Source organism: Tympanuchus pallidicinctus, unplaced genomic scaffold, assembly GCF_026119805.1.
Source record: "Tympanuchus pallidicinctus isolate F22 unplaced genomic scaffold, pur_lepc_1.0 scaffold3, whole genome shotgun sequence".
Lineage (NCBI taxonomy): Eukaryota > Metazoa > Chordata > Aves > Galliformes > Phasianidae > Tympanuchus > Tympanuchus pallidicinctus.
Genome location: NW_026294747.1, coordinates 36,615,858 through 36,634,789, shown reverse-complemented (window position 1 = coordinate 36,634,789; position 18,932 = coordinate 36,615,858).

The following is an 18,932-nucleotide window of genomic DNA, read 5'->3' as shown; positions in this document are numbered from 1 at the left end:
AAAAGAGATTACTCATTTCTTCTACAGTGTTCTGGCCTTTATGCCTAACACTTGCTCTGGCTTCCCCTCCCACGAGAAGCCAGTCATAATTGTCTTCTGCATTGCCGGCCTTTACATTCCCCCCATTGTCTTTTTAGAATATGCTCATTTCCTTTGTGCTGAAGGCCCCCAGTAACAAGATGTAACTTGTTCACAGGAAAAGAGGGTGCTTGGTTCTAGCCACTGCTCCGGAAGTACAGCTCACATAATAAAGCAGCTCTCATCTTAAAGTATTTCTATAGTCAGTAGTATACAGTTTTGTGGGATTTACATCTCAGAAGAAAGATTTCTTCTAGCTGTACTAGTCAGTGTGATAAGGAGATAGAAATCAACATTGGTGTAACTCCTTAGAGAAGTTGTATTCAGAACATTCTAATGTCCCCCTAAACCTCTTTGAACTAAGACTGAAATCACCACACTGCCCTTGTTTCAGTGTTCTTGTCATTTTGCAGTTCAGTTGTGTACATGTTTTACTTATCTGGAAAATGTCATCAATATGTTAACTTCAAAAGAGCACTGCATATTTCTGCTTTCTAGTTAATGATGGCATTTGAATGATGTATTATAAGATAATGATTTAGTTTGTGATCTAAATTATTTCTGTAGACTAGATAAGTAGCAAAAAAACTTGCTTGTTTCGTGAGGAACTCCTGGCCTGTTTTAATTGCTTCCCCTCATTTTTAATTACATTTCTTTTCTGGATCTTTATGACAGTTATATATTCATACTGTTTTCCTATACCTAATTCTCTCTTAGCACAATAAAATATTTATCTTTGAAGAAATCACTTACTGATACTGAAGCTTGTCACATGCCCAGCAGTCACAGTTTGAATGCATGTCTGCGTTTTGCAGATGTTGCTGAAGATGAACAGTCCATATGTTGGAGATCTTACTTTGAGAGAGTGTGATATCATATCCATTGACTGTCAATACCGATGGGACCATTTAGTTCAAAGTTCAAGGTGTGGTGAAGAGTTTTACAGAAAGTTGTATTTTTTTTTAGTGGGATACATTCAATTTTTCTCATATGCTTGAGACTGGCAGAGAAGTAGGGCATTCTTTGTTTTTTTTCATAATGCTTCAAGAGCAGCTTGATTTTCTAACTTTAGTCTAATTGTCTCAAGTGTTGCTATTTTCTATTCTCTCCCTACTGCCTTTTATGCTGGGTTAGTGAGTGTACTGCTAAGTGCTATGAAGATAAACTGTGAAGAATTTTCCCTGCTTTTGCCTGAAATTCTGCAAAAGTAGGAACAATACAACCTAGCCACATATTTGGAGAGCAAAGGAGCAAAGAGCTTCTCAAAAAGCAAGGGAGGTAATCCAACTTTGTTGTAAACTCATTTAGTTTTCAAAATCTTTTGCTTTTGTATAAAATATATTCCTTACTGCATATTGCAGAGTGCCTTTCATGTTTGATATGACATGCTAAATGTAATTATATACTTATTCCTATTTGGCTATGATTTTTTTTATGTCCTACTTAACCTTTAGAAAAACTAGCATAGAGGGAATTGTATAAGAAATCAAGGATCAACTGTCACCACTAAATAAAAAATACTTTCTGAAAACATGCAAGAGGTTTGTTGTTTATGTTTAGGTTTCACAAGGTTGTGATTCCTCCTTGCTAGTATAGAAATGGTGTTTAAAAGCAGGTTCAGAGATGCTCTCTTTTCTCACATCAAAATTTGTTAAGAGTGAAGTATGCCAGGACAATTTAACATAGTAATATGGATAGGTAGAGATATTTTACAAAATTTTGGCATTTTGTATACACCATCAAAGTGGATTTGGGAGATTAGTAGAAGAAAAAAGAAATGAGGTAGTGATTTTTTGTATTGCGTCACTGTCATGGAAATCCATGCAGCAACTATCTTCACCCGCAACTGGAACTAAATGAAGCAAGGAAGAAACATAAGTTTGCATACTGTTATATTTGCAAAGCAAATGGATGAAAACATGCAATACTCTTTACTGTATTTTATAAGCATTCTAAAAAAAAAGCAAATACAATGTATCCAGGGTAATCCTGGTGAGAAGGCCAACTGGTAAGAAAAACCCATGGAGACAGAATTGCTGACAGGCAGGATTTAGCAGCAAGAACTCCAAGAGGACAAAACCACAAATGCTTATATGTATTGTGTCTTAGTCATCAATCTTCATGCTTTTTTACTTTAATTCTGGCTTTTATAGTGTTCATGCATTATTGGTTTTTATTCTAATGCTGTTTTGTTCAATTACAATATCAATGTGCATCAACAAAGATTGCTATTAATTGAAAAAAAAAAAGATTTTCCTCTTTCATGACACACAAAGGAGAAAAGTGATCCATAGATCCATAGATCCAGGACATTCAGTGTGAAACTAAACTCTGTGATCATCAGAACAACAGCTGGCAATCAGGGAAGAGAAAGGCAGGAAAGAATCGACATACACACAAAAGAACTCACTTAAAAGAAAGGGAGCGTATTTTTAATGATTGAACTTCCAATATCAATTTTTATCTCCAGATCTGTCTTAGTTTCAACTGTTTTCTTCAGAGTGTGTGGTACGATGCTATGTTTTGCTTCTTGGAAAAAAGTACTGTTGGTAACACATTGATGTTTGCAGTTGCTGCTAAGCAGTGTTGTATAGAGCCAAAGCAAATTACAGCAAAGGACCCAAGGAGCTGGGAGTGAATAGAATTAGGACAGCTGTTCTAAACTTGCCAAAGGGATATTCCATACTGTATAACATGAAAAGCATGAGAGAGACTCAAGAGCTAAGTTCTTCAAAGACATTTTTAGGTGTCTGGGCAAGATATAGATGCTAAACAGATGGAGTGTTTACTCACAGCCCCAGTTTTGAAGTGTAATCTCTAGCAAGGTTTGAATTGCTGATATTTTTTCCCTTGCTCTAAGCTTTCCCTGTTTGCTAGCAGTATGTCTTCCCAATGCTCAGGGTGTTGTGTCTTTGGCTTGTCTTGATGAGGCATCAGCTCACCTGCTTGAACACTGAGTTATGCGATTTTGCTTCTCACTGACAGTCTGGGCACTGGAAGCCTGAGTGTGCAGCCCTGGTGGAATTCCCTGGGTGGGTTGTGAATCTGGCAGGAGAGCTCAAAGATCTCCAATGTCAGTAAGAAGTGATCCTTCACTAAGACATCCTTGCTAAGGCAGAGGTGGAGTCATATGTGGAAGAGTGAACATCTGTCCTTATAGCAAGAGGCCTGAATCTTTTATGAGGACTGACTTGAGCTGTATTATGCAAGAAGTTATAGTGGACACAAGCCCTATGAACTCTTAAAGTAACACACAGGTGAACTATTTTTCTACCATTTTCAGTACCATGATGGTATTCCATCAATAACAGCCAAGAAATATGTTCAACGTGCTTGTCTTTATACTGCAGTATTCACTATAACTTTTCATAAGAAAATGGTCATTTGCCGAACTGAACTGTAGTATTTTTCTTGTTAAGTGTGATTTTAATATTGTAATGTCCTCAGATCCATAACTGGAATACAAATATATTGACAGCTTAAATGAATTTACTTAAAAGATAAGCTTTTAATTAGGCATTAGGAAAAAAGTTACAGATGAGAATTTTGATTCTTGGATAAAAGACTATTGTCTCCTTAGCAATCTCCTTTGAGATTTTGCTTCTAATAGCTAGGCCTGAGAAGCAAAATCACATTAAGCAAGGGCTAGAACAGCTGGGTGTTAAATACTGCTATGTAGATGGATCTGAATTTTCTTCTACAAAAGTTTGACTTCCAAGGGAAATTAAGTTAATGGGACGGCATCATCTCTGTCCCAGTATCTGTCAATTTGTCATTCTCTATCAACATTCAATAATGTTTGAATCTGACAGCCACTTTCTCCAAACTTAACAGAGATATAGAGGTCTCAGCAATTCCTCCTAGCTTCAGGAAAACAGATAACTGAGAAGAGTCAAATTGGCATCCCACCGGCAGAAACCTCACAGAGTGAGCTCAATTATGTTATTAGACACTAGAGAATCCTATTTATCTTACGATAAATAATTAAAAATATTCCTATCATTAGCCTTGAGATGTTTAATTCTATCATGATATAACATGCAGAAAGTTCTAGGCTGAAAACTTTGTCTGAAAAGGAGGAATGATGAACTTGCATTGAGCTTCTGAACAAACTACCTTAAAGTTGGCTGCCATATATATACTTTGTGCTGCAGTGTTCACATTGTCTTCAAACTCTCAATAAGAAGTGCATGAAATATATACTAGGAACCTAATTTTCTAAGATGCACAAAATAAAATCTATTGCAGTATACACATATTTAGAACCACGCTTAAATTGTCTGCCTGTTTTACTTCTATAATACCACATCTCTGTCAACATAAGCATTAACAAAAAATTAAGAGAAGACTGAATTTTGTGGACGGTTTAAGCAAAGGTGATTAATTGCTCACTTGTTTGTGTGGTGGCTGGTTGTCTATGCAGTTATGACAATCCTGTGGGAAAATATTAGTGAGAAATGTTCCTGTTGTTGTTTGAGAGCTGATCAAAGCTCTCCATGTTCCTGACTTGCTTAATGAGCAACGGACTGATGGAAGTATGTAAATAAGGACTCTAAATAATGTGTCGTGGTAAAAATATAGAGGAAGCAGAGCAAGACAAAAATAGCCTGTAATCCTAGAGGGATATTGGATGCAATTATGTGGAGTGCATTAAATTGCTGTCTTATAACTTTGTTCTTCAAGGAAACGAACTGTTAAAGGAAAGTGCATAGTGAAGGCTCCTCAAGCTTGAAAAGATATTGCAAGGTTTCTTGAGTCTTTCAGGTATTTTCAGTGGTGATCCCATTTCATTTTACTTACTATTGAAGATTACAACAGAGTATCACTCTACTGCCTGAAAGGAGTTACAGTTCACATGGTGTTTTGGCCTGGAGTTCATATTGCAGTTCTCCTGCGCTGATTATAAAAAACCCACAAGTGAAGTTTCCACTAACTTTTTAAGAAATTGAAGTACCATCTATCCAGTGAAGCCTTTAAGGGAATGTGCTTTGCACAGAAGTTGTGAGAGTGTCTGTATCTTCTAGCAGCTCCAAGAGATTCTGTTGAACTCAGCAAGAATGGAAAGACTTTTTGTGTACCTGTTGTTGCGGTCTCCTCAGAGGTATATTGTGGAATCCAGCCCCAGATGTACCATTTTAAGAGGATTACTTCCATCTCAGCTGTCTCTCATATGAAAAGGGATGCCTTGCTCAGCAAGATAAGGGAAGGGCATTGTGCTTTGACACCGCATCAAACAATCTGCCTTAAAAATGATTTAATAGGAAACTCAGTGGTCTAGTCCAAAATATCTAATCTGCTCTGTGCTTGGGATCATTAATCAGCATCTAAAGTTCACTGTTTTCACATCTCTCATGTTTTTGGCATGAGTTTTTATCTCCAGGAAATAACAGTAGAAACTATTCTCCTATTTCCTCCAGCCTCAAGCTTATAAAATTTGGACTCAGAAAAGCAGAAGAGAGGATAACTTACAAGTCCCAAGGTACAAAATGAAATAGGAAAACAATTATTTCATTTTTCTGTTCCAAACTTGGTCTCATCTGGGTTTGCTGAGAAAGCTGAGGTTAGTAAACCAAGAGCTGAGTAGCCAAGAAGGACAAATGAATGCAGTAAGTTTGGTCCATCTTTACCTGTTATTCCTCTTCTGATTGTATTTTCCAGACTTTTTGTACATCAGCTTCCTGGGCTGCTCTCCTGAGTGCGAGAGGTCCTTGTAAAGCACAGACATTATCCATAAACTTTCTATTACAGCCTTTGTACAACAGTTTACACAGATGAGCTGCCTGTGTGCTGAACTTCAGAACATTTTTATCAAAATTGTTTTGTTTTTTTTTTTTTCCTTGTCCTTCGGTCTACTTGAATATATATCTGCTTTCTTTCATTTTAGACTGAAAGATTTTGGGGTCAGAAGCCACTTTTTCATTCCATGTTTGTTCTTGAACATTTATGAGACTATGGGACTACATACAAATGAATGAGGAGTGATTCAGGTGTGTTACTTTAGGTTGTAAATCTTTTCGAATTTGAACAGCACAATTAATTATAGTGTCATTGTATTGTAAAAAGCATTTCTAGATGAGAATAAATCATGTGCCATGTTTCCATGTCAAGCTCTACCTATGTTTAAAAGGGGAAGAAATGATACTGAAGAAGACAGAGAGATACATTCTGTACTAAAAACTGCACTATTCCTATTAACTCTATCATAATATAATTTGCAAGCCCATGCTGTCATCCAGGCTCCTTTCTGCAAGGTATTCAGTCTCATAAGAGAAGCAGGAGGTCAATGGGACAGTGTCTGAAACCAGTGTTCTTTTGTTTAGTGTTCAGACCAAAAGTTTCCCATGCTATCAACATTTTGGGGGAGCAAGAAAAAGGAAAATCTACATTGTAGTGTTGCTGCTGTATGTAAGGGCTTTATAACTTGCATAATTTTAGAGAAAAGAGCAAACATGAACGTACTGTCTGGATAGGTAAAAACCACTTACACTTGTTTGTTTTCTGAATTGGATAGAAAATCGACCTCATGAAACTCTATGAAACTGAAGTCCCCCATTTTTGGCATCAGAAAACTTGATTTTCTGACAAGCAAGAATACAGGCAGCCTGCAGTATGCCTCATCCAGAACCATTAAAAATGGTGATCCATGACAGAGCACTGAACAATTGGGCAGACTTTTCTGTACCCAACTCCTTGCCAACTTCTATGGTTGTCTTTTTATGTGAGTAATTCTGAGAGTACATTTCTGGAAATTAGTCTTATGAAAATTACGCCTTTAATTTACTGTGATCTTAAGAGTGTTTTTCAGCTTTCTGTTATTGTTACACCATTGTTTCTAGCTGCAGCCACCTGAAATTTATTGCATTTTCCTCATTTCTGTGAAGATAATGCAGCCTAAGCCTGGAGAAGGAGTTTCTTCTCCACCCCTTTCCATCTACTTATTTCCTCATATACTGGAACTACTCAGTTAAGGTGACATTTGTCATACACAAGAGGAACTTGTTATGCTGCAAATATGAAGCATTGATCCAGTCCCCTTTCTACTGCAGGTCATTGCTATTCCTCTGCTAGCTCTCCCTCAATGGCAACACAAATGTTTCTTCCAAAGCAATTATTTTCTGTGATTTGTTCACTGTCACTGCTGCAAATTGCTGGGTTGTTCAAGAGAGTCCAGGCTGCTCTATTGGTCAGGATAGCTGTGGCTACAAGAAAATAGCAAGCGCTAATAAACCTACCTATAGGTCTTTCTTCACTCCAGAATTGCAGCCAGCCAGCTCGTTTCACTAGTTCAGAAATAAAATTGCGAGGCAGATATTCATTATCACAGATTCACAGAATCACTGAATTGCTGAGATTAGAACGGTCCTCCGGAATTGATTCAGACCAACTCCATTGCTCGAAGTAGTATCAGCTAGAGCAGATGGCTCATGGAAGTGCCCAGTCAGGCTTTCAGTGTCTCTCAATAAAGGAGACTCCATAATGCTTTTGAGTAACCTGTTCCAGATGGAATACTCAAGAGCAAAATATTCTTTTTCTTATGTTTCAGTAGAATTTCCCATATTTCTGTTTGTACCCATTGCCTCTTGTTGGTTCACTGAAAACCATTGAGAAGAGTCTGGGTCTATCTTCTTTACTCCTCCTTCAAGTTATTTATGCACATTGATAAAATCCTGTCTGTGCTTTCTCTTCTTCAGGCTGAGCAGTTTCAGCTCTGTCAGCATTTTCTCACACAATGCATGATACAGTCCCTTAATCACCCTAGCATCCCTTTGCTGGACTTCAGTTTTTCCTTGTTTCTCATGTACTGGGAGTCTAGAACTCCAAGTACGATCTCATTGGTTCAGATTAGAGGAAAATGATCATCTCCCTTTACATGTCTGCTGGAAGTTTCTTTAAATATAAACGATTAAAATAAGAGTAAGAAGAATAAATGATACCTAATTTCCTTATTTTCTGTAAATACAATATTTTTTGTCCCTTTTGGAAAGCCTTTGAAACTCAGAAATCCAGTGTAGAACAATCTGGGTTATTATGGTAGGGCTTATAATTGTAATCTCTGAAACTACAGACCTTTTATAATGAAATCAATACACAGTGACATGAATTGTTAATACTTTGTTCTGTGTGCTGCATGAGAAGAGGGAAGGTTTATTTTGTCACAACTAATCATGAAGGGATGCTATGACCAAAATCATTTTTTTTGTGCTGGAGCCAAATTATTTCTATGATAAATTCTGCCATGAATGTTCAAAAAAATCAGTGAATATTTTTTTCCATAATTGGAAAACACCTGTTAGATGGCTCACTTTAGTGGTTTCAGAATGTATCAAACCTATTTAGTAAAGTGCTCGTTATCGTAATAGCTGAGCACTAGAATGTCACTAATGGGAGATTTCTGTTGATTGTTCTCCTGTCTTTTTCTTGTAAGTCACTGTTCTACAGATGCAATTAACTCAGCTGTACTGACCTTATTAAATAGTATCCAGCCTCTTCTTTTGAAACTCAACTTTAGAGTTAATATACGTTTGTCAGGCAGTTGTCTTTCATATCAGAAGTGCTGGAACTATTGTACGTCTGAAGTCATCTTAGCAACAAAATAACCCAAACTATAAAACAAACAGCTGAAAATTATGCATATGAATGGTGTTAGGTTTGTTGTATATGCTCAGATCCAATAACTTTTTTTTTTTAAAGGACCAACATAGCTTCCTATACATATCACAAAAAAAAGTTACATAAGTATATTTTCTGATTCTAATGATATAGCAAATGTCCAAAACCATTTGGGTTGCATGCAGTGTGTTAAAGTGAACTCTGTCATACTCCGGGAAGATTTTGCAGATTTGCACTGTCCTCATAGAATGGTTATGCCATTTGTTCCCTTCAGATTTTTTGGCTCTATGTAGTTCAAAGGTATTGCCTCTGCATTTCTGCAACTTGTGCATTATCTTCTGGTTTTGATTATCAGATATCTCATGTATTTTGTTGTTATGTCAGTAACAAAAGTGGTCTCAACAACCAGCCATTTCCCCATGTCAGGATTTAAGGATAACACTTTCCAGGAGTAAAGTTTCTCTCAGAACAGTCTCTACACTTTACTTTGCTTTTACTGTGGGAAGACTGTATTTTATTGCTCTCCCTTCATTGTCGGTGGGTGATGATGGTCTAAGACAAAATCCCAACAGAAAAATATACCTTTATACAGAGAGGACAGCAATAGCATAGAATCAGAGAATGGCTTAGGTTGGAGGGTACCTTAAAGGTCACCTTGATCCAAGTCTCCTGACAAGGGCAGGGTTGCCAGCCACTAGACCAGGCTGCCCAAGGGCCCATCTGACTTGGCTTTGAACACCTCCAGGGATGGGGCATCCACAACCTTTCTGGGCAACCTAGTCCAGCACATCACCACCCTCTGAAGAAAAAAATTCTTCCTAACATCTAACCTAGATTTCTCCTCTTTTAGTTAAAAGCCATCACCCCTTGTCATGTCCCTATCAGACCATGTTAAAAAAGTCGGTCCTCCTCATGCTTGTATTGGAATGCCACAACAAGATGTCCCCAGAACCTTTTCTTCTCCAAGCTGAACAAAGCCAGCCCCCTCAACCTATTTTTATAGAAGTGCTCTAGCCCATTGATCATCTTCATAGCCTCCTCTAGACTTGCTCCAAGAGCTCTGCATTCTTCCTGTACCAGGGTTCCCAGGCCTAGATACAGTATACCAGATGAGGCCTCACAAGGGCAGAGTAGAGAGTGAAAGTCACCTCCCTCTCTCTGCTGCCACCCCTCTTTTGATGCAGCCCAGGATACCGTTGGCCTTCCAGACTACAAGAGCACTGTTGGGTCACGTCCAGCTTTTTGTCCATCAGGACTTCATAGCCCTTTTCTGCAGGGCTGAATGAATTCAATAAATTCTTCTCCTAGTCTGTACTAATTTCCAGGATTGCCTTGATCCAAGTGCAACACTTTGCACTTGGCTTTGTTAAACCTCATTAGATTTTCATCTGCCCACTTTTTGAACATGTTCAGCTCCCTCTGGACGGCATCCCTCCCCTCTGTTCTGTCAGCTGCTCCACTCAGCTTACCACCATCAGCAAACTTGCTGAGGGTACACTCAGTTCCACTGTCTATGTTGATAAAGATGCTGAAGAGCACTGATCCCATGATGGGTTCCTGGGGGCACAGCTTGTAATCCATCTCCACATGGACATAGAGCCGTTGACAACAACCTTCTGGCTACGACCATCCAGCCAATTCTTTATCCAACAAACAATGCAGCCTTCAAATTTGTATCTCGTTAGAGATAAGAATGTGGTGTTGAACTATGTCAAAGGCCTTGCACAAGTCCAGGTAGATGACACCTGCTGCCCTTCCTTTGTCCGCCAGTGTCATCACTACATATGACTGAATTTTTATATGACAATAGGAATCAAAGCTCATAGTGTTTTTTGCATTTAAAGAAACATATTTTCATACTAAAAATAGCATTACCTTATTAATTATGAATGATTGTATCTGGTGAAAACATCCTAATTTTTCTCACCTGCAAATTGGTTGCAAACTGATCAATATTGTTCTGAAAGTTTTGGAACTAAATCCCTGTCTAATAGAATGGATAAGCAATTTTCAGACCGTACTCACCCAAGTCTTATTTGTTTCACTTGTGAACTGATTGTGGAATGTGAGTGGTTATTCAAATCCCACAGCCTCTTTTTCTCTTTGCCTCTGTCTCTTTTTCTCTTTTTTCTCTGTTGTCTGATAACAGATATCTGTTTAAAACAAACTAAAGAAATGTGTAAAATTGAAAAGAATTGAATGAATAACTCAATTTTTTTTTCTCACACATATGAGTAAGCATTCCTGGACAGTCTAAACATGGCTCATGAGCAATTTGGAATCTATTAAATTGGAAAAAATGTGTTTGCAGTAATTAATCAAATTAAATAACATAACTTACATATTTGGTCTATTTGGCCATCTGTTTCTGCAGCAAATAGTAATACTTATGAAAGAATCATACTAAAAGTTCTACTTTTAATTTTGTTAAAGTAGTTGACAACAGTTTCACAAACTAATAAGATGGCATCTGATAAAGTTAACTAATCTTAAGTAGTCACAGACAGCTGAATTATGTGTACTTGCATTAACCCTTTGTTTCACTGCTTTAAGCCCATCTTAGTTGCCAAATTAAATGGACAGCTCAGACCATGTCTCTTTTCCCTGATTCTCCTAGAGATATTCCGTTCATCAGGGCATCATTAAATGCAATGCATAAAGTGACGTAGAATTGAGAGCATGTCTCACAACTGACAAGTTTTTCCAGAGGAATGAAATTGTCACACTACAGAGTTAAATTTCTTCTTCCTTGTTTCACTTCAGTGCCAGGAATCCTATTCTACTTTGTATGTAGTGGCCTCACTTCAGAAGGCAGGATGCAGAGTGCTTCATTTCAGCCTATTTTATGGAGAGGGGATGAACAATTTCCTGGGAGGCTGAAGATGTACTTTTAGATCTTTTCAAGCTGAAGAAGGAATTGAGCTGAGGTCTCCCACTCCTTGATGAAGTGCTATAATCGTTTAAATGTTATACAAGAAAAAGGGTGCTTAGTTTATTTTCTCAAAGAGAGTTCTTTGTACTGAATGCAATTCTGACAGTGATGGGAAGTTGCTGGCAAATTCAGCGTATACCTTCTCAATCCACCTTTCACCAGACAAAAGCGTAGGTCTAAAATGTGAAAAACACTTGGCCTTAGAGTCATGCAGCCAAGCAGGCCGAAGTTCCTCTGTGAATGTAGTAAAGTTTAAGAATCTAACCTAAGTGATTTATTAAAAGAAACAAAGCAGGAATGTCAATGAAGTTGACATCCTAGTTTTCAGGAAGAGTGAGCCAACCATAGGAGAAATTGAGAGGATCTTGGAGTCATTGAGGATGCAGTGGAACAACTAACAGTGTCAGCACAGCAGATAGTCATGAAGTGTGTCTGAGAAGAATAAGGAAATTGGAAGAAAAAAATTCTTTCATCCTTTGTCTTTTTTCATCATCTTGAGTAAAGAATGCAGCACTAAAGATCAGGATCAAATGGGATGAAAAAAAGAACAACCTAAAAACTCACCTGCAATTATATACTGTCACCTTTGCACCTCAGAAAGGAGTATACAGAGTATCTAATTTTAGAAATTGAAATTATGTTGGATAATTACCTGACTCCTCAAAGGAACCTTTGCTCTTAGCTCAGGCTCAGTGTGAATGCCTTATTTGGCCTATAGAGAATGTCAGGTTATTTGGGTTAGCTTGGCCTTCAGTAACAAAGAGCCTCATTATTTTAAAGTACTTTGTGTTTGCTAAGGACATGCAGATGAATAGTTAGCCCAGGCTGATTGACTTAAGGTAACTTCGTAGTAGTTTGTGTGGCTAATCCTTTTGGTTCAGATTTTACTGTTTCTTTCACAACATAACTTTATTTTTTAAAATCAGTCAAGAGAGATTTTTAATATAATTCTTTAGATTTTCAGTGTCTCTATACTTTTGATGCCAATTTACATAAATACCTACATAATCTGCTTATATAGACATGCTTTTTTTGAACGGCATGAATAGAAACAGCTATAATTTTTTTTTTGTTTATACACAGATTAGATCATTTAGGTGGTAATAGAAGCAAAATATTTTCAACATTAGAGTTGATGTTCAACAGAAAATTACATATTTCACTTAGATCTTACATATCCAGTGTATGATAAAAGTCCCTCTGAAAATTACTGCTTTACTTCCTTACTTATTGCAAGATACCGTGACACTGTGTCTACAGCTACCAAAGGAAAGGCTGTTTTATCAGGTGTCACAACACGGGCTGCAAAATGGCAGATGTGATATAATAAAGATGTACCTCACTAGTGTTTATGTATTCTTTATCACATTAAGACAATGTTATTTGCTCAAGCTGAACATTTGAGACGCTGAAGAACAATCATTACTGTTGCAAATGTCCATGATTCACTGGCACCTTAAGTGTAGGGGCAAATAATGATATGCCAAATGACCTTTAAATAATCTATTTTTGTGCTTTTTAGAGCTTATTAGTATGTGTGAAGTAGAATTGTGATTTTCAATAATGTATGAAGGCTGCTCAGGAAGTAACACTCCCTATTTTATTATGTTGGCTCACAATGTCAGAGGCAGATTCTAGTGATATGGCAGTAGAGGTTGAACCTTCCCACCAGTACTCTTCTCCATGTTGTTGCCATGCAAAAGATGGCAGCAGAGGGGCAGTCTGAGAGATTGGTGTCTGAGATGGGAGTGCAGATGAAGAAAAGGTGTGGCATTGGATTCCTCCATGTTCAAAAAATGGCACTCATTGACACTTGCTGAATGTTTATGTAGACCAAACAGGGGTTATGAGCACAGTGAGACAATGGGTGGTCTGTTTTAGCAGTGGCAACAGCAACAGCGTGTCATCTCCACTAGTGCAGATTTTTATACACGTGGCATGCAGATTCTTGTTCATTGTTTGTGAAAACACACAGATAACGGTGGTGAATATGATGAAAAGTAGTGTTCTATAGCTGAGAATTTGCTCTATCAAACAGTGCTATTGTGTTCTTTGTAGCTGTTGTAGTTTCCATGGAAATAAATAGGAGGCATAACTTTTTGAGCAACCTGTGTAACAGCAAACACATTAAATTTAGAACTATTCCTTACATTCAGAGCAATTCAGGAAAAAATTGAGAGCAAAATAACTTTGCTGTAGGATGTCAATCTGACACCCTTTTCTAATCAAGAAGACCCCCTCTCTTCCCTTAGGACTGAGCACACCTCTCTGTCTTTTTGTGTTTCCTGCTTTCTGGATGATGAGCTTATCCCTGGTTCAGCAGCTAGCAACAGCAAGAAATTAGCAGCTGGCCCCTCCTCACTGCTTCCCAGCTCTGTGGGAGCAAGCTGAGCTGTTGCTGCACTGCTTGCTTCCTTCTGGCTGCTCCCTCCCTGTGTCCTGGCAGCAAGCCAGCAGATGTGCAGTCACTATGGGGAAGAAATTCTGGTGACATTAGGGTTAGTAAGGCTGATAGCAAATCGGAGTGTCCGTAGCAGCCTACTTCTCTGCAGTCATTGCCTAAATTCCTCATTCCCTCACCCCCTGTATGGAGGTTTGATGGACTCTATCCAGAGAGCAGCCGGATCCAGGCAAGCAGGAGGCGTCTTTCCACGGCCTTCCTTGGGAGGTGGCACAGAGACTGCCAGCACCGGTTCTGTTTCTTTGCATAGGAAGGAATAGATCCTGTTGAATTTAGTAGATCTAGATCTGGACTCTGATTCATTGCCCTGTATTTAGAGTCTGTTGCAGGGATGGCAGAAGGCTGGGGGAGGCGGAGGAGGCAGTAGCTGCTTCAGTTTTTCCAAGTTAATCTACCTGTAACAAGGAGCCAGCACTACAAACAGCAGCTAATAAAGTAGTATTCACACAGCCAACCTAGCCTAAATCAAGTATATATTGCTTTGCCTTTTAAGAGGAATTGACAATTACTAAATACAAGGCAGTGAATGTGGTATTATCTAGAAACAAACTCCCAGAAAAGTCTTTTCTGATCCAGTATCAGCCCCTGCAACAGCTAATTCGGACTTCTGTAAGAGTTACACGGCTCAGACAGGGCTGAAATGTCCTCCTTTCTCTCAGCTTGAATGCGTTTCCATACTTCTCCACTAGAGCTATACTCATCTCCCCGCAAATCATTATCTCTTCCATAACAATTATAAGCAGCTTTCCTTTGTTCAGGTCATCTGAAAAGCTTTTGGGTAGAAACTCAGGCTCAGCTGTGTCCTTTGTGACTATCACATCTAAAGGACAGTGACTTAGACCTATGAATTTAAAGCAGTATAAAATGCATCTTTATTTATTTACAAAAATACATTCATTTTTTCATTTCTTCCTTTCTTTTTTTTCATGTTTAGATAATGTACTTACTCTAATAGTACCCCGTGATATGTGTTTAATGTTGGCATCTGCCTGTAGCAAGGAAGGACTTAGCAGGCACATAAAAAGACATCAGGTTCTGCCAAAATTACTTCTTTAAGCTGCACCATATGGTCAAAGATAAAATTTAATATTGGAAATACCGGTTGTTTCATTGCTGGCTTGAATGCACCAGGGAAAATAAAATATTTACTGCGAAGAATTCATAATTTGACTTAATCTCTTCTAGTTTTATTACAAGGAATGTCAATGCTACCTTTTCTTATCACTCACCTACTCAGTACTCCTTAGCAGATGTAATACAACTGTTCTCTTGCACTTAAATTTAACGATCGCACTGTTCCCCATCCAACACAGCCCTCAAGCAATTAATGCTATCTGAAGTAAAAATAACTTGTCAGTAACTGTGCTAGCCTTTCAGCTGAACATTCTAAGTAGTTTCTCCAGTAAAAATGATCTTATAAGGATTTCTGGAGCTCTGCTGAACTACTCAGAGATTTTATATTCCCCAACACTTTTAATTAAGTAAATTTATTTGAAAGCTTAGTCAAGTCTGTTTCAAAAACCAAAAAAAAAAACCCTTTAATTAGCTGCTGCATTTGTTTTCAAAATTAAATAAATTCAAGATACTATCAATAGCCATTTTTATCTTACATATATATAATAAATAGCATACATATGGATGACATTTCACAGAAGGCATCTATTTAAATACATCTTAGTTGCTTAACTGTTCGTATATGACTGAGACACTTTGGCAAATTTTACCTGAATTTCAGCTGCAAAACAAAGATAATCTGTTGTGATCCCTGTGAATCAGCATTTCAGTTTGCAGAGTCATTGCACAGGTTTGTGAAAAATGAAGCAGAAGCACCACTTACACAGATAACACGCAAGATAAACTTAAGATTGTCTTTTAAATAAATGTGATCTTTTCTCCCTCTCACTTGTGCATGTTATGTAAGACTTAAAGTCTTGTTTGTGGATTCTTCACTAAACTGGGATTTGGCATTACTGCCAATATCTAACATTCTTCATTAGCAAGGTCACTCAAACCAGTCAGTTCAGAAAGTGCTAGAGCCCTCATTATGATACTTATCTCCATTTTTATCTTGATCTGATGCAAACGCAATAAAAGAATGTTGTTCTTAAAAAAATTGCATATGTTAACTTCAAAGGAGTACCCTTACAATTTATTTACTGATTAAAAAAAGAAAAAAAAGAAAAAAAAGAAAACAACTTGTAAATAATTGGATCTGACCAGGTAGAAGGTTTGATTAAGATTTGTGTTTCTTCTTTTTTTTTAAACTTCTAATTCAATTAAGATGATAATCACCTTCTGCTGTAATTCACTCTGAATTCACTACGAGATGTAAAATGCTTATAACCAGCTCATGCCCATGGAGAAGCATTACTTGACAGGCTGTTTGCCACTGATATAAAAAAAAGTAACAGGTAGTTATCTGGAGAGGTAATCTGCTACTCAATTAGTGTCAAAGCAGGCACAATACCAATCTTGTTCATGTGACCTTTTCAGAGTTTGGGTTACCAGTGTTTTCCAGCGTTTCCCTCAGGCAGTATGGGAGACCTGAGAGTTAGAGGTAATACTTTGAGCTACTTTTTAGAAATATTGCCAATATATCTGTGTCAGAGCAGCTCTGTGCTGAAGCTAACAAGCAGGACATGTGAAAAGCTGAATGTTTCTGAAATGACAGTATATGAGGTAAAAATAACTTGGAGAATGCTTATGTAAGATATCAGAGTTCCTAACGTCCTTTGATAGGTCTATGTAGACAGAAAAGCTGGCAGTGCATTATCAGATACAATTATGTAATGATTTGGATTAGAACTGGTGGGGGGAGGGGAAAGAAGATATTTGTCTACTTGCACACGTGCACACGCGCACACACTGCTGCAAATTTATTCTACTAAACCCTGAAATGCTTAGTGATCACTTACAAAAATGTCTTCCAAAAAAACCCTACTACAACTCTTCACTCAAATAAGTTTTGGTTTGGCTGTGTTGCAGCACTGGTTTCAGTTAGTTCCCAGTCTTTGACTCCATCTTGGTCAAGCTTCAAGAAAATGTAGAGCAACATTTAGTAAACTTGACCTTGTTTTTATTTATTTGTTTGTTTGTTTTGGAAGCAGATTATGAACAATTTTTTAAAAAAATTTCCTGTAATTATAGTTTTTGTAATTACTGGCCACTTAACTTCTATTTGCCCAGAGAAACCCCAGATCCCACCTATTTCCAGGTGTTTCAGTCTTGGCTGCATTATCTTACTCTAGGAACAGTGCCTGTCCTTAGCTCTTTGAGAAGCCAGGAGGTCAGGCAGCCTGAGGCTGTGTCCTGAGGCTGGCTGACAGTTTGCCCCATTTGCTGGAGGCATGAGTAAATGCCATCAGTTGCCCTCCACCCTTCCACTTGGTTACTGCTGTGCATGAGGCTTGCATCTTGTCTCTGCATCTCTCACCCACATTCTTGTTTACATCTTCTCTTCCCTTTTCTTGGCTGCTGATCCTGGTTAATGCTCTTGTTCTCCTTCCTTTTACTGAATCTTAATTTTTGGCATATACTATCTGTCTCTTCACAATCATAGAATCATAGAATGGCCTGGATTGAAAAGGACCAAAATGATCATCTGCTATGTGCAAGTTCACTAGCCACTAGACCAGGCTGCCCAGAGGCACATCTAGCCTGGCCTTGAATGCCTCTAGGGATGGGGCTTGCACAACCTCTCTGGGCAACCTGTTCCAGTGTGTCACCACCCTCTGAGTGAAAAACTTCCTCCTAATATCTAACCTAAACCTCCCCTGTCTCAGTTTAAGACCATTCCCATTGTCCTATCACTATCCACTCTTGTAAACAGCCATTCCCCCTCCTGTTTATATGCTCCTTTCAAGTCCTGGAAGGCTGCAATGAGATCTCCCTGGAGCCTTCTCTTCTCCAAGCTAAACAAGCTCAGTTCCCTCAACCTTTCATGTAGGAGAGGAGGACTCCAGCCCTCTGATCATCTTAGTGGCCCTCCTCTGGACCCGCTCCAAGAGCTTTACTGGGGGCCCCAGGCCTGGATACACCACTGATTCCTGGCAGAGCACTGCTTGCTGACCACCAGGTTGTCTGACATTGCTCAACCCTTGCAACTATTCAGCTTTATGGGCTTCATTCAGTCTCTAGCAGTGCTGTTGTTATAGCCCTGAACTCCGATTCTCTCCTGACCGTGTTTATTATTTTGCCACACTCAGAATATGGATTCTGGATTGGCCAGATGCTGTGTTCCTCCAGCAGACCTCAGATCCTGTCTCAGTGGGCACCCTACCCCATTTCCTTCTCATTACAGCCTGGCTGTAGCCTCTAGGTCTAGCTACTGATACACTTCTGGGGATCTCCAAAAGGTTTAATTTATTCCTTGACTGAAGATTATTCTTATAAGTAGATTTTTTTCATGAATTTAAGGAATAATGAAGATTTTTTTTTTCTTTTTCTGCAGATTTCCTTTCAGACTTCTTAAGTTAACTGCCAGACATGAATCATTTACTGATGGGTCTTTAATAGCTGATTGTGATAAATGAATAATTGATAACTATGTAGAACTACAGAAAATTGTATCCCAAATCATTTTCTCATTGAAAAGAGACAGCTGGTAACCAGCTCAGCCATCCTGGATTTTACTGCCAATTGCAGTATGAAGATTTCAGAATTAAAAGTCTCCTGTTAAACGTTACAGGGAGTCTTCTTTACTGAGTATATCCTGGTATCTGATATAAATGAACATAATGCATTCATCATTTGGAAGTTCAGCCCTAAAGTCAAATTAAAATTGAAAAAAAGAAAATACAGACTAAATTTATAGCATAAGTATATATTTATGAGCAATAAAGAAGTACCAAA